At 31.3% G+C, this 12534-nt stretch overlaps 1 protein-coding gene across 2 annotated transcripts in view; it reads left to right on the forward strand.

Moving 5' to 3' along the window:
* Positions 1-12534, forward strand: part of LOC134707549 (uncharacterized) — a 35646-nt gene that overhangs the window by 12759 nt on the left and 10353 nt on the right. The window contains exon 1 of one of the 2 annotated variants that reach the window (XM_063567399.1): positions 2683-2951. The exons of the other annotated variant lie outside the window; for it this stretch is intronic. The gene's annotated coding sequence lies outside the window, so the exon portion shown is untranslated. Of the gene's footprint in view, positions 1-2682; positions 2952-12534 lie in introns of those variants that run through there. 2 annotated transcript variants of the gene reach the window in all.

Raw genomic sequence — 12534 nt, forward strand, 5'->3', positions numbered from 1 at the left:
AACATGTTGCCGGGTTTAGTGTATTTTCTGACAAGTGTAAGTTTTTTCTTAGTTTTTACAGAAATATATATTCGTATCCTTTCAAAGAAACATTGGGAGCATCATCCGAAACATTCTTCGTCCGTACATTTTAAAGAAGACTCTTTAGTGCTATAAGATAGAAACGGGGGAAAAAATGCTCGTACAATTACGCACCCAAGTTTTACTCGTTTAAACTTGCAAGTGCTGCACTACATATAAAATTTGCGAGATAAAATAAAACATTCAATCTGTTCCGGGTTGAGGGCAACACTTATCAATATCATAGAATGATAAAAATAATCAGAAAAATCAGTAACATATAGATAACTCAAATCGTGGTTTAAAAAGTATCTCTATATATATGTAGAACAATATATGCACCGACAATCGACTAAGTTGTGCGCTTGTTCTCTGTGTTTTTATGGCACTGCGTTTTTTTGTTGCTTTGGCTATTCAAAACGACGTCAGGTTGCCGCCGTAAGAAATTTAATGCGTGCGACATCTAGTCACCAATTTTCAAACATTATTTTCTCGGACAGTTCTAAGCTATGGTGATCAATATAGATATTTTGAAAATATTAGAAAATAACATGTCTATATAAGACTTTGATTGTCGACTATAAAGTGCAAAACTAATCATTATTTTCGTTTATTTCGACTGGACGCAACGTTTTTGTAAAAAATAAACGCGTGACATTTTATTCACCAAATTAAAAAATGTAGGATCTTTTTTGTTTTTGTGTTTGATCGATTTTGCCTTTGAAATTAATTAATTACCAAAAAATAGCATTAAACTAGCTATACCATTTTCTCACCTGATGACATCATTTATCCGTATTTTTCAACTGTTTTCGTTAAAGTAGTTTCGAAAATTAATGGAGATGGCACACTAGGAAATTTTGCAGATTTGCATGGCGTAACAGAATAAGACGCCATTAGCCGTAAAAAAAATATATCATAGTGGGTTGTCATTTCATGGCAATTCGCGGCAACAAACGAAATAATAAAAATCGGCGAAAAAAGTTGAAAAGAAGGCTTATTCTTCATTTTTCGTCATCAAATATTACCCGGGACAGCCCATTATTTTTCCAAAATCCAGAATCAAATGCACAACAACACGAAGAAATGCGCTTTATCATGTTTTAATGGACATAATTGAAAAAGGATATTTATATCCAGCACAATGATATCTTTGTTTTACTTAAAATACGTTATTTTTGCACCTGCAGCGCATTTTTATTCACTAAACATACAAAAACGTAAACGGTACGAACATCGCGCGTAACGTCGTACGATTTGTTTGCTTAAAATGTTCCTGTACAATGTTTTCAAAAATGCATTAAATGTATTTCATGACTTTTGTCAATTTAGGCACACCTCCAGAGAGACACATCTCGAGAATCGTGTCTAAATATTTGTAAATATTTAAATTTTCAACAAGTAAAGTGAACAAAATATAAAAAGAATGCCGGGATGTATAACGCACACTCTTTAAGTAGAACAAAAATCTAAATATTTATAAAACATTTTTATATCAATTAATATATAAAAACACTACATTTCCAATACTAAATCAACAACCCTATGCTCACATATAACCTTTAGTTCACTTTCAGCATCCAATGGATATTAGCTTGAAAGAGAATACAGCGAAGTAGTTCAGAGCTTTTTAGAAAGCTAAAACTTACAATTGTCTTAATTTTCAAAGTGTATATCACTGATGCGTTTTGTATTAATCTGTGTCAAAAAAGCGTTTACCATAACGTAATAGGTTTTTGCACATAACGTAATTGGTGTTTGGACATAACGTAATAGGTGTTTGCACCTAACGTAATAGATGTTTGGACATAATGTAATAGGCATTTGCACATAGCGTAATCGGTGTTTGCACATAATGTAAACGGTATTTGCGCATAACGTAATAGTGTTTGCACATAACGATGTAGTTTTTATACATAACTTAATAGGTATTTGCACATAAAGTTATAGGTGCTTGCACATGAGGAAACGATGTTTGCACATAGGGTGGACGATGTTTGCACATAAGGAAAACGAGGTTTGCCCAAAACATATTAGTTGTTTGCACATACTGTAAGAGGCATTTCCACATGACGTAATGAATGCTCACAGAGAGTATCAACTGTACGGCAAAACGCATATGAATTATACCATTATGTATTATGTTTTTCACTGGATATACATATCTATAAACGCAACATAACGCCAAAAGACTATAATATCATGAGATTTACATAGAACAAAGGTGAATAAAAACAAAACGTTTAGACCATTTGACATAACAATAACACTTGAGACAGGACGCAATTATTAACTGACTTACGTAAAAGAAGAATAGACACAACATAGATAAAATATGAGAGAATGTAAAGGTGGTTGATCATAAAGTTCCGAAGTATTCACAGAATATATAGTAGTTAAAGCATAATGTAATGCATATTTTACACAACAAAGTTTAGCAATGACATATCATACAATTGTTTGACCAAACGAATTACTAATTTGACATAACACAGAGATGCCGTGTCAGGATATAAAGGCATCTGCACATAACATAAAAAAGAAATGACAGGACGTAACGGCAAAGCGACAGAACACATTGAATATTTACACTATAAGACAGTTCCGGCGTTCCATAAGTATTGACTAATAACAGTTCGTGAAGTACATTATACAAGTATTTGACATTTCCGGAAAAGAGTTCTGCATCTTCAAGATTGTATCATCAATACAACCATGTTAAAATTACAAATACAAAAACAAAATCTGAATGCGGAAGGATGCACTATAATGTGTATTTTATATTATGAGTTAACATTCTAAAATGAAGTAGTGTTAGACTCATACATTTTTGTTTCGGATTACCTTTGTTGCTATTTTTAAGGAAAATCTTGATATTCTACAACTGTCAGGTAATTTGATACATTTTTATTCTTTTTGGACATTATGTTTTCTGGTTTGTGCGCCCGTTCGTCCGTCCGTCTGTCCTGCTTCAGAATAAACATTTTGGTCGATGTAGTTTTTGATGAAGTTGAAGTCTAATCAACTTGAACCATAGTACACTTGTTTCCTATGATAAGATCTTTCTCATTTTAATGCCAAATTAGAGATTTTACTCCATTTTCACGATACACTGAACATAGAAAATGATAATGCGGATGGGGCATCCGTGTACTGGGGACACATTCTTGTTATTATTTTAATGAAATACATTATTGAATATTAAACTTTTATTTTTATATGAATGATTCTTGTACTATGCTTTTTCAATAGTTTGAATGTTCAGACCTTTATTTTCGTCAACCTTACTCAAGACTTTTATGTTTCATGTTGACACTGTTGGTTTAACTCAATGATGAAGCGTTAGTAAACATTGAGAGCATTGAAGGAGTAGGTCCAGTAACACCCCTTTTTGGCCCCAAAATGAAGCAGTTTTACAAAATTGTTAAAATGTAAACTTTAAGCTATTTTTTTGGAAAGTAGAATACCTCTGCTACATAAGTATGGACTGTTTTTTACAATTATATTGAACATTTATCGGGTACAGGCATCATTTTTAGTTGGGCTAAATGACTGTAATCTTTTAGCATTTGAGGTAGGTTTTTAAATTAGACGGTTTCTGTCTCAAGTTAAATTGAATTGGCCGCATTTGTTTCCATTTTTTGATTTTTGAATGTAAGTTGTATTTGATAATAATATATAGCATATATAAAGGATGAGAGTGAACACGGATGCGGCCACTTTCATTTTCGACAAAAAAAACTTTAAAAAAAAAACTAAAAAAAAACATTTTATGGCATGTTCGATAGATTTTTCCATGAGAAACCACTGGCAATTAACAGTCACTCGTTCCTTCTGTTCAAAATAAACAATCAATTTCTCTGTATTAAGAATTGAGTGTAAAAGTTTAGATAGATATTAAGATGCACTTAAAATTCGTATGATTCAGAAAAGTTTAAATTATTTTTTTTGTTGTTGCGAGTTTTAGTATAAAAATTTAAAAAAAAAAATGAATATAAGAACATTTGAAACTAAAACAAAAATTATAATGTTATCGGTACTATTTCCGTTCAAATAAGGTTATTTTGGTTTTTGAAGTTAGTTTATGCAACATTTACAAAATCATCGTCTTAAAATTGAAGTAAGCGATGATATAAAAATAGGGCTTATACTATTTTAAAAATTATTTTATTAATATAAGACAAATCCTGTAGGCTACAGAAAGTTTCTAATGTAACCATGAGAGAGCAAAGGCCGGAAATACAAATGACAGTATATCGTTCCTTCCGTTCAAAATAAACAATCAATTTCTCTGAATTAAGAATTGAATGTAAAGTTTAGATGGTTAGTAAAGATGAACTTAAAATTCGTATGATTCAGAAATGTTAAAGGATTTTTCTTTTAAGTTAATTTAAAAGCTGTATATTTTTTTGGATGAGGAGTCTTTATTTATATTTTCTTTAATAATGTTTTTGTCCATGATCATATTTTCTTAGTTTTGTCAAAAGTTTAAAAAAAGATTTGCAAAAGAAATCGAAATGATAATATGTGTTCTGTAATCTGTAAAAAATCTTCACATGAGAGTCAATGTTTCTGAGTATGGTTTACGAACATATAATTATTTGTTCAAGCAACAACAAAAGAAAAACCTGTTCCAAACGAGGTTCATACTATGGGTAATTATAGAAATGTATGAGTTTTTTCGAAAAAAAACAAAGATTTAATTTACACACTACCATAACATTGTTGAACTACTTTATTTTAATATCGGAGAGTTGTGAAACATGAATAAATGGAAGGACAAGATTTCACATTGCTTTAAATATATGTTATGCTAAACTTAGATTTTTTTGAGTTTGCCTCATGTGATTTCCGTATGGAGTGTTACCAAAATGAGAACAATTTTTAACAGTTGCTTTCCATCAATTTCATATATATAAAAACAAAAATTAAGGAAAGAGATAATCAGAACAATAGCGTTAAACTTCCTTCCTCTGAACAGACGGATTCTGTTATATTTTGTCATTATCAATGAAAGATGTTTATCTGCTCTTTGGTCGGTTTATTGTTTCTTTAACACATTCCCCATTTCCATTCTAAATTTTATGTAGTGTTGCTCATGAGTAATATGATAGCCAGTAATTCATTTCCTGATATGTCATTCTAAATGTACGTTTTCAAGTGCTACACTTGAATTATCAAGCGATGTAGGAAAAGTTGTTCTTACAAAGTTTTTTGACAAGTCTGACAAGCAGTATTCTAGCCAAGATATAAGGGCGGACAGAGTTTTAAGAAAAGGGGCACAGTAGCGCGGTTTCTAGTATGAATAAGAACAAGTGGATCATATTCTCAAAAGGAAATTTGAAAATGACTATAAATCGGTATTAATGTAATTTTGATGGATTTATGTTATGTTTTATTAGTGAATTTTTAGTATTCTTTTTCTAGTAGAAAAAGGGATATTGTTGCATGAGCAGTATTTAGTAGTGGTACGATCGTTTGATTTTCTTGAGGATTTTCAACAAAATATTCATTTTCATTTGGTTCTATAAAAGAAATTGTGGTATTTAAGCCAATGAGACATCATTTAAGAATTGAATGCTTCTTTTTGTAAATTTATTGGGTGGTAAAAGCGTTGACCGAAGTACATTTTGTATGAAGCGCGGAAGCGCTTCATTCTAAAGATGTACGCACGGTCAACGCTTTTACAACCCTATAAAGTTTCAAAAAGAAGTATTCAATACTTATAATTACATTTTTTTTAGCTAAAATCATGAAAACACGATTTTTATCCAGTTTATTTAATTCACCTGTGCACTTTTTTGTGGGACCTCGTGTCATGTATGCATGATAAATGTTATTGTCTGATGCAATTGTTTACGGAATAACATGTTAGCCAATCAGAATAACGTATTATAATGAAACTTACATCTAATGTAATTATATATATATATACTCTCCATCATAGTCAAAATGTATGAAATGTTAACGTACGGCCTTCCACATTGGGCGGTGGTTCACAACGAACAGTAAGCTATTTATAAAAGGCCCCAAAACGACAGGCTTTACGTATTTGCTTCAAACAATTATTTACTCGTGACGTCATGAAACGATGGTATTCGTTTAAATTACTTCTTCCCACAGTCTTTCATTCTCACCAGGTGTTTGTCATGCCACACAAATTCATAAATACATAATCCCATGAAATAAGACTGAACTTAATTGTCAATTTTATTTTTGTTACAGTTATTCAAACTGTTGATTAATTCCGGTCGTGATTTTCCTCTTGGTTATTTTCATTATTTTTATTGAAACAGGGGTCAGTCATCTTTACTCTTTACTTGGAAGGTGTGCATGTTAAATATGATTTTTTTAAAAAGGTCGACATCAAATATAACGTTCCTGTGACTGAATTAATATTACAGAAGAAGACTTTAATACTGTAACTGCTAAATCTATTCACATTCGTCACCAGAGGTCTTTGCTCTCACTTCAAATATAAACTTACCATAAATCAGATGTGAATTCTTGTAAGCACTTTTCGTATGAAGGGCTTAACTATTGTAAAGACATGGAATTAAACTTTGGTTGGTAAACCAAAATAACCTGAAACTATCATATATATAAATAATAACGCATATATAAATCAGCCAAAGTAAGAGGAGACAATCAAGGGGTTATGCAATAATAGGTAGTGAAGCAATATAAGTTAAGGAAACCCAAAGAAGTTAGAGGGAAAGTAATGGTTCCATCACCGGTTGGGAAGGTACTAAAGAACCAGATCTTATCTAATACTCTAAGCACTTAATAACATATAATACATAGTTTTCTTACTTACGTAGATATTTTAAAACATTAACAACTAAGTATTGTATTATATTTGATAGTCCCACTCCGACTGATGAAAGCTATTTGTTCAGCCACAATTATAAGTATCGATGCGATAGTTTTAAGACCGATATATAGTAAAGACTTATTTTATTTTGTATTTAAATAGCCCATCCGAGCTCACCCATGAGCATGAATGCTAGGCCCGGTGTTTCTGCCGTGTTTGGGGAAAAGATCCCTGAGTCCGGCTTCATCAGTGGTCGACTCAATAAGTTGTATATTTGCGTATTATTTATGTTTTTTGTTTTATTTCGTATATTATATTGGACCATACACCGGTTGTCTTTGAATAACATATTAGTTAATTATGATTTATTTTTTGTGAGATCAGTATCATATTGTGTTGTGAAAGGTTGAGCAAACTATACCCACTAATGCTTTGATAATAGTTCTTGTAAATTTGTATGTCTTTTATAAGCTATAATAGGCTGGCGATTAAATATGTTCAAACAATTAGGGTTTAATGAAATAAGGTTCCAGTGTTTTGTAATTATATTTTTCAGTTTCTGTATAGATGGGTTGAATTTTGTTAACATAACTAGTGGTTGTTCCCGTTTCGTTTGGCGTTGTATAAGCAGGTTTTTCCTTTCTATATTTTGTGTTTGATTAAAAATTTCGTTGATTTCAGATATTTTATATCCTCGTTTGAGGAGACGTGTTTTAAAAGCTTCTAACTGTTTTTTAAGTTCAGTTTTGCTACTAGTGTTTCTGATGTATCTCAATACTTCACCTTTGATAAATCCTTTGAAAACACTTTTCGGGTGTGAGCTGTATCTGTGTAGATATTGAAATGTTTCAGTTGGTTTGAAATAGGTTTTAATGTCTAGTATGCCTTCGTTAAAGAATCTTTCTCCTTTATATATGACAGTGTCCAAGAATATTGTTTCATTACGGGAAAATTCGTAGGTGAACTTCAAGTGCGGGTGTGCAGTATTAGCTATTGTAAATAGTTCGTGTATTTCTTCTATAGGTCCGGAATATATAATCCAGCCATCATCCCTAAATCTGGAAGTCATTATCAATCATTTTGTTTCTGTGCTGAAAGCGTTGTAAAACGTTTTCAAGAATGACGAACATTGTAAGATCTGCCAATTCAGCAGACGCCGATCCGCCCATCGGCACTCCCAAGGTTTCACGGTAAAGTTTATTGTTAAAAATAAATTCATTGTTTTCTAGAATAAGCCTTAATAGTCGAAGTATACTGTCCTTTGGTGGAACTTTGATTTCATACTCACTTGGATCAATATTGGTCAGTGCCGCGTTAGTGGCTTCTAGTATTTCATTAAATGTAAAGCAAGTGTACATGTTTTTTGCATCGAATGTTACTAGATAGCAGTCTCTTTGTGGTTTTATATTTTCAATCGAATTAATAAAACTTGACGTATCTTTTATATATGTATATTGTTTTTTAACAAGTGGAACAAGAAAATAATCGATATAGTGCCCAATATTGTGTAGGGGCGTACCACACAGTGATACAATTGGTCTGCCTGGAATTAAATTTTCTCGCCTAGCTGTTACATTTCTCTCCATTTCTGATAGTATATTTTGGGATAGTTTATGTATTTTAGGCAACAGATAGAATTTTCCTACTTTAGTTGTATTGATGTTTTCTTTCAAATATTTGAATGTTATATTATCAATATAATTATCATTATGTAGGTCTCTGATTATACTAAATGCCGTTTCAGCTACCTCCTTGACGTTGGATTCAACAATTTCTTCGTAATGTATATTATGTAATTGTCTTAACCCTTCACGTAAATAGTTGTCTTTGTCAAGAATACATAGTGTTGAGTTTTTGTCTGCCTTACGTATTATAATGTTATTATTTTTTCTTAGATTCCGAATAGCTGACAATTCCTCGGCGGATATATTTCGGGTGTGTTTGTTTATTTTCATTCTACTAAGTTCTATTTTTGTTGAGAATATGTAATTTTCAATTGCTGGACAAGAATCCAGCGGTTTATATCCCGAATTTATGTAAAAGGGTGTCTCTTGTAAATTCTACCATCATTATAGAGATATCGGCATCTAAGTTTTCTTGAGAATTCGTCGAAGTCCTCTGCTGAATTGGCAGATCTAAAATTCAACCCATCTATACAGAAACTGAAAAATATAATTACAAAACACTGGAACCTTATTTCATTAAACCCTAATTGTTTGAACTTATTTAATCGCCAGCCTATTATAGCTTATAAAAGACATACAAATTTACAAGAACTATTATCAAAGCATTAGTGGGTATAGTTTGCTTAACCTTTCACAACACAATATGATACTGATCTCACAAAAAATAAATCATAATTAACTAATATGTTATTCAAAGACAACCGGTGTATGGTCCAATATAATATACGAAATAAAACAAAAAACATAAATAATACGCAAATATACAACTTATTGAGTCGACCACTGATGAAGCCGGACTCAGGGATCTTTTCCCCAAACACGGCAGAAACACCGGGCCTAGCATTCATGCTCATGGGTGAGCTCGGATGGGCTATTTAAATACAGCTCACACCCGAAAAGTGTTTTCAAAGGATTTATCAAAGGTGAAGTATTGAGATACATCAGAAACACCAGTAGCAAAACTGAACTTAAAAAACAGTTAGAAGCTTTTAAAACACGTCTCCTACGGGGCGCCGAATGGGACTCTTGTGGTTTTGTACTCAAAATTCAATTTTGTACGGACAAAAGTGACTTTTGTTCAACAAAAATGAGTTCAGTTTAACAAAATTTGTATCATACTACAAATTTGAAATTTTGTCATACAAAATTATCTATCAGCGGACAAAAGTCACTTTTGTCATGACAAAATTCATTTTTGTTACACAGACTTGACTTTTGTTACCTAATTTGAAAATTGAGCGACAAAAGTCAATTTTGTATTCAAATTAGTTTAATTTGTTTTCTGTGAACTAATTTGCATACAAAATCGACTTTTGTTACACAAAATTGACTTTTGTTACACAAAATTGACTTTTGTTACACAAAATTGACTTTTGTTACACAAAATTGACTTTTGTTACACAAAAATTACTTTTGTTACACAAAATTGACTTTTGTTACACAAAATTGACTTTTGTTACACAAAATTGACAAAATTGACTTTTGTCTCAACAAAATTGACAAAATTGAATTTTGTCTCAACAAAATTGACAAAATTGAATTTTGTTTCAACAAAATTGACAAAATTGAATTTTGTCTCAACAAAATTAACAAAATTGAATTTTGTCTAAACAAAATTGACAAAATTGAATTTTGTCTCAACAAAATTGACAAAATTGAATTTTGTCTCAACAAAATTAACAAAATTGAATTTTGTCTCAACAAAATTAACAAAATTGAATTTTGTCTCAACAAAATTGATTTTTGTCTCACGAAAGTCAATTTTGTCTCACGAAAGTCAATTTTGTCTCATAAAAGTCAATTTTGTTGTTACAAAATTGAATTTTGTTATCACAAAAATGAATTTTCACAAAATTGAATTTTGTCTCAACAAAATTGACAAAATTGAATTTTGTTTCAACAAAATTGACAAAATTGAATTTTGTCTCAACAAAATTAACAAAATTGAATTTTGTCTAAACAAAATTGACAAAATTGAATTTTGTCTCAACAAAATTGACAAAATTGAATTTTGTCTCAACAAAATTAACAAAATTGAATTTTGTCTCAACAAAATTAACAAAATTGAATTTTGTCTCAACAAAATTGATTTTTGTCTCACGAAAGTCAATTTTGTCTCACGAAAGTCAATTTTGTCTCATAAAAGTCAATTTTGTTGTTACAAAATTGAATTTTGTTATCACAAAAATGAATTTTCACAAAATTGACTTTTGTCTCAACAAAATTGACAAAATTGACTTTTGTCACAACAAAATTGACAAAATTGACTTTTGTCTCAACAAAAATAACAAAATTGACTTTTGTCTTAACAAAATGACAAAATTGACTTTTGTCTCAACAAAAATGACAAAATTGAATTTTGTCTCAACAAAAATGACAAAATTGAATTTTGTCTCAACAAAAATGACAAAATTGAATTTTGTCTTACAAAAGTCAATTTTGTCTCACAAAAGTCAATTTTGTCTCACAAAAGTCAATTTTGTCTCACAAAAGTCAATTTTGTCTCACAAAAGTTAATTTTGTTTCACAAAAGTCAATTTTTTCTCACAAAATTAAATCTTACCGTACACAATTGACTTTTGTGATTTAATTTCCATATCAGGTAACAAAAGTCAATTTTGTATGCAAATATGTTTATATTTGCATACCTTTAAGACAAAATTGACTTTTGTCATGACAAATATGAATTTTGTCTACAAAAATGAATTTTGTCATGACAAAAATGAATTTTGTCTACACAAATGAATTTTGTCATCACAAAATTGAAGTTCTCACAAAACAAGTCTGTAGCATATAGTTTTGTAAGACAAACATGATTTTGTTATGACAGAATTGAATTTTGTACAAAACCACAAGAGTCCCATTCGGCGCCCCGTATCTCCTCAAACGAGGATATAAAATATCTGAAATCAACGAAATTTTTAATCAAACACAAAATATAGAAAGGAAAAACCTGCTTATACAACGCCAAACGAAACGGGAACAACCACTAGTTATGTTAACAAAATTCAACCCATCTATACAGAAACTGAAAAATATAATTACAAAACACTGGAACCTTATTTCATTTAACCCTAATTGTTTGAACATATTTAATCGCCAGCCTATTATAGCTTATAAAAGACATACAAATTTACAAGAACTATTATCAAAGCATTAGTGGGTATAGTTTGCTCAACCTTTCACAACACTATAATGTATTTAAATAGCCCATCCGAGCTCACCCATGAGCATGAATGCTAGGCCCGGTGTTTCTGCCGTGTTTGGGGAAAAGATCCCTGAGTCCGGCTTCATCAGTGGTCGACTCAATAAGTTGTATATTTATTTAAATAGGCTTTCTGGGGGCTACTCACTCACTTAAGAGAATTGAAATAAACATTTCAAACTATTCAAAATATGAGAAAATAAATTCAAAACTTATCAAAATATGAGAAAAATAAAAATAAGCGATTAGTAAAAAATGTTCCTGTGGCGATCCCCAGGAATGAACCTATTTGTTCCTCGGCAGGAATGAACCTATTTCCTGGGGTGATCCCTAGGAATGAACCTAGTTCCTGGGGCGATCCCCAGGAATGAACCTATTTTCCTCGACAGGAATGGACCTAATTCCTGAGGCGACCCCCAGGAATGAACCTAGTTCCTGGGGCGATCCCCAGGAATGAACCTATTTGTTCCTCGACAGGAATGAACCTAATTCCTGGGGCGATCCCCAGGAATGAACCTAATTGCTCCTGGGCGATCCCAGCGTAGTGAAAATACTACTTAAAATACAATTTGTTCCTCGACAGGAATTACCTATCTGATGTATTATTGAATTGGGGGAGTATGATTCCCCTGGAATTAAAAGCAAAGGCACATATCATTTCCATAAGAGTAGCCCCTAAACAAGAGATGAACAAATATATATATATATTTAAACTAACAAACAAGATATATAAAAGAAAATATAACATGTCATATAGCAATTTCAAATCA

This window comes from Mytilus trossulus, chromosome 2 (genome assembly GCF_036588685.1).
Source record: "Mytilus trossulus isolate FHL-02 chromosome 2, PNRI_Mtr1.1.1.hap1, whole genome shotgun sequence".
Classification (NCBI taxonomy): domain Eukaryota; kingdom Metazoa; phylum Mollusca; class Bivalvia; order Mytilida; family Mytilidae; genus Mytilus; species Mytilus trossulus.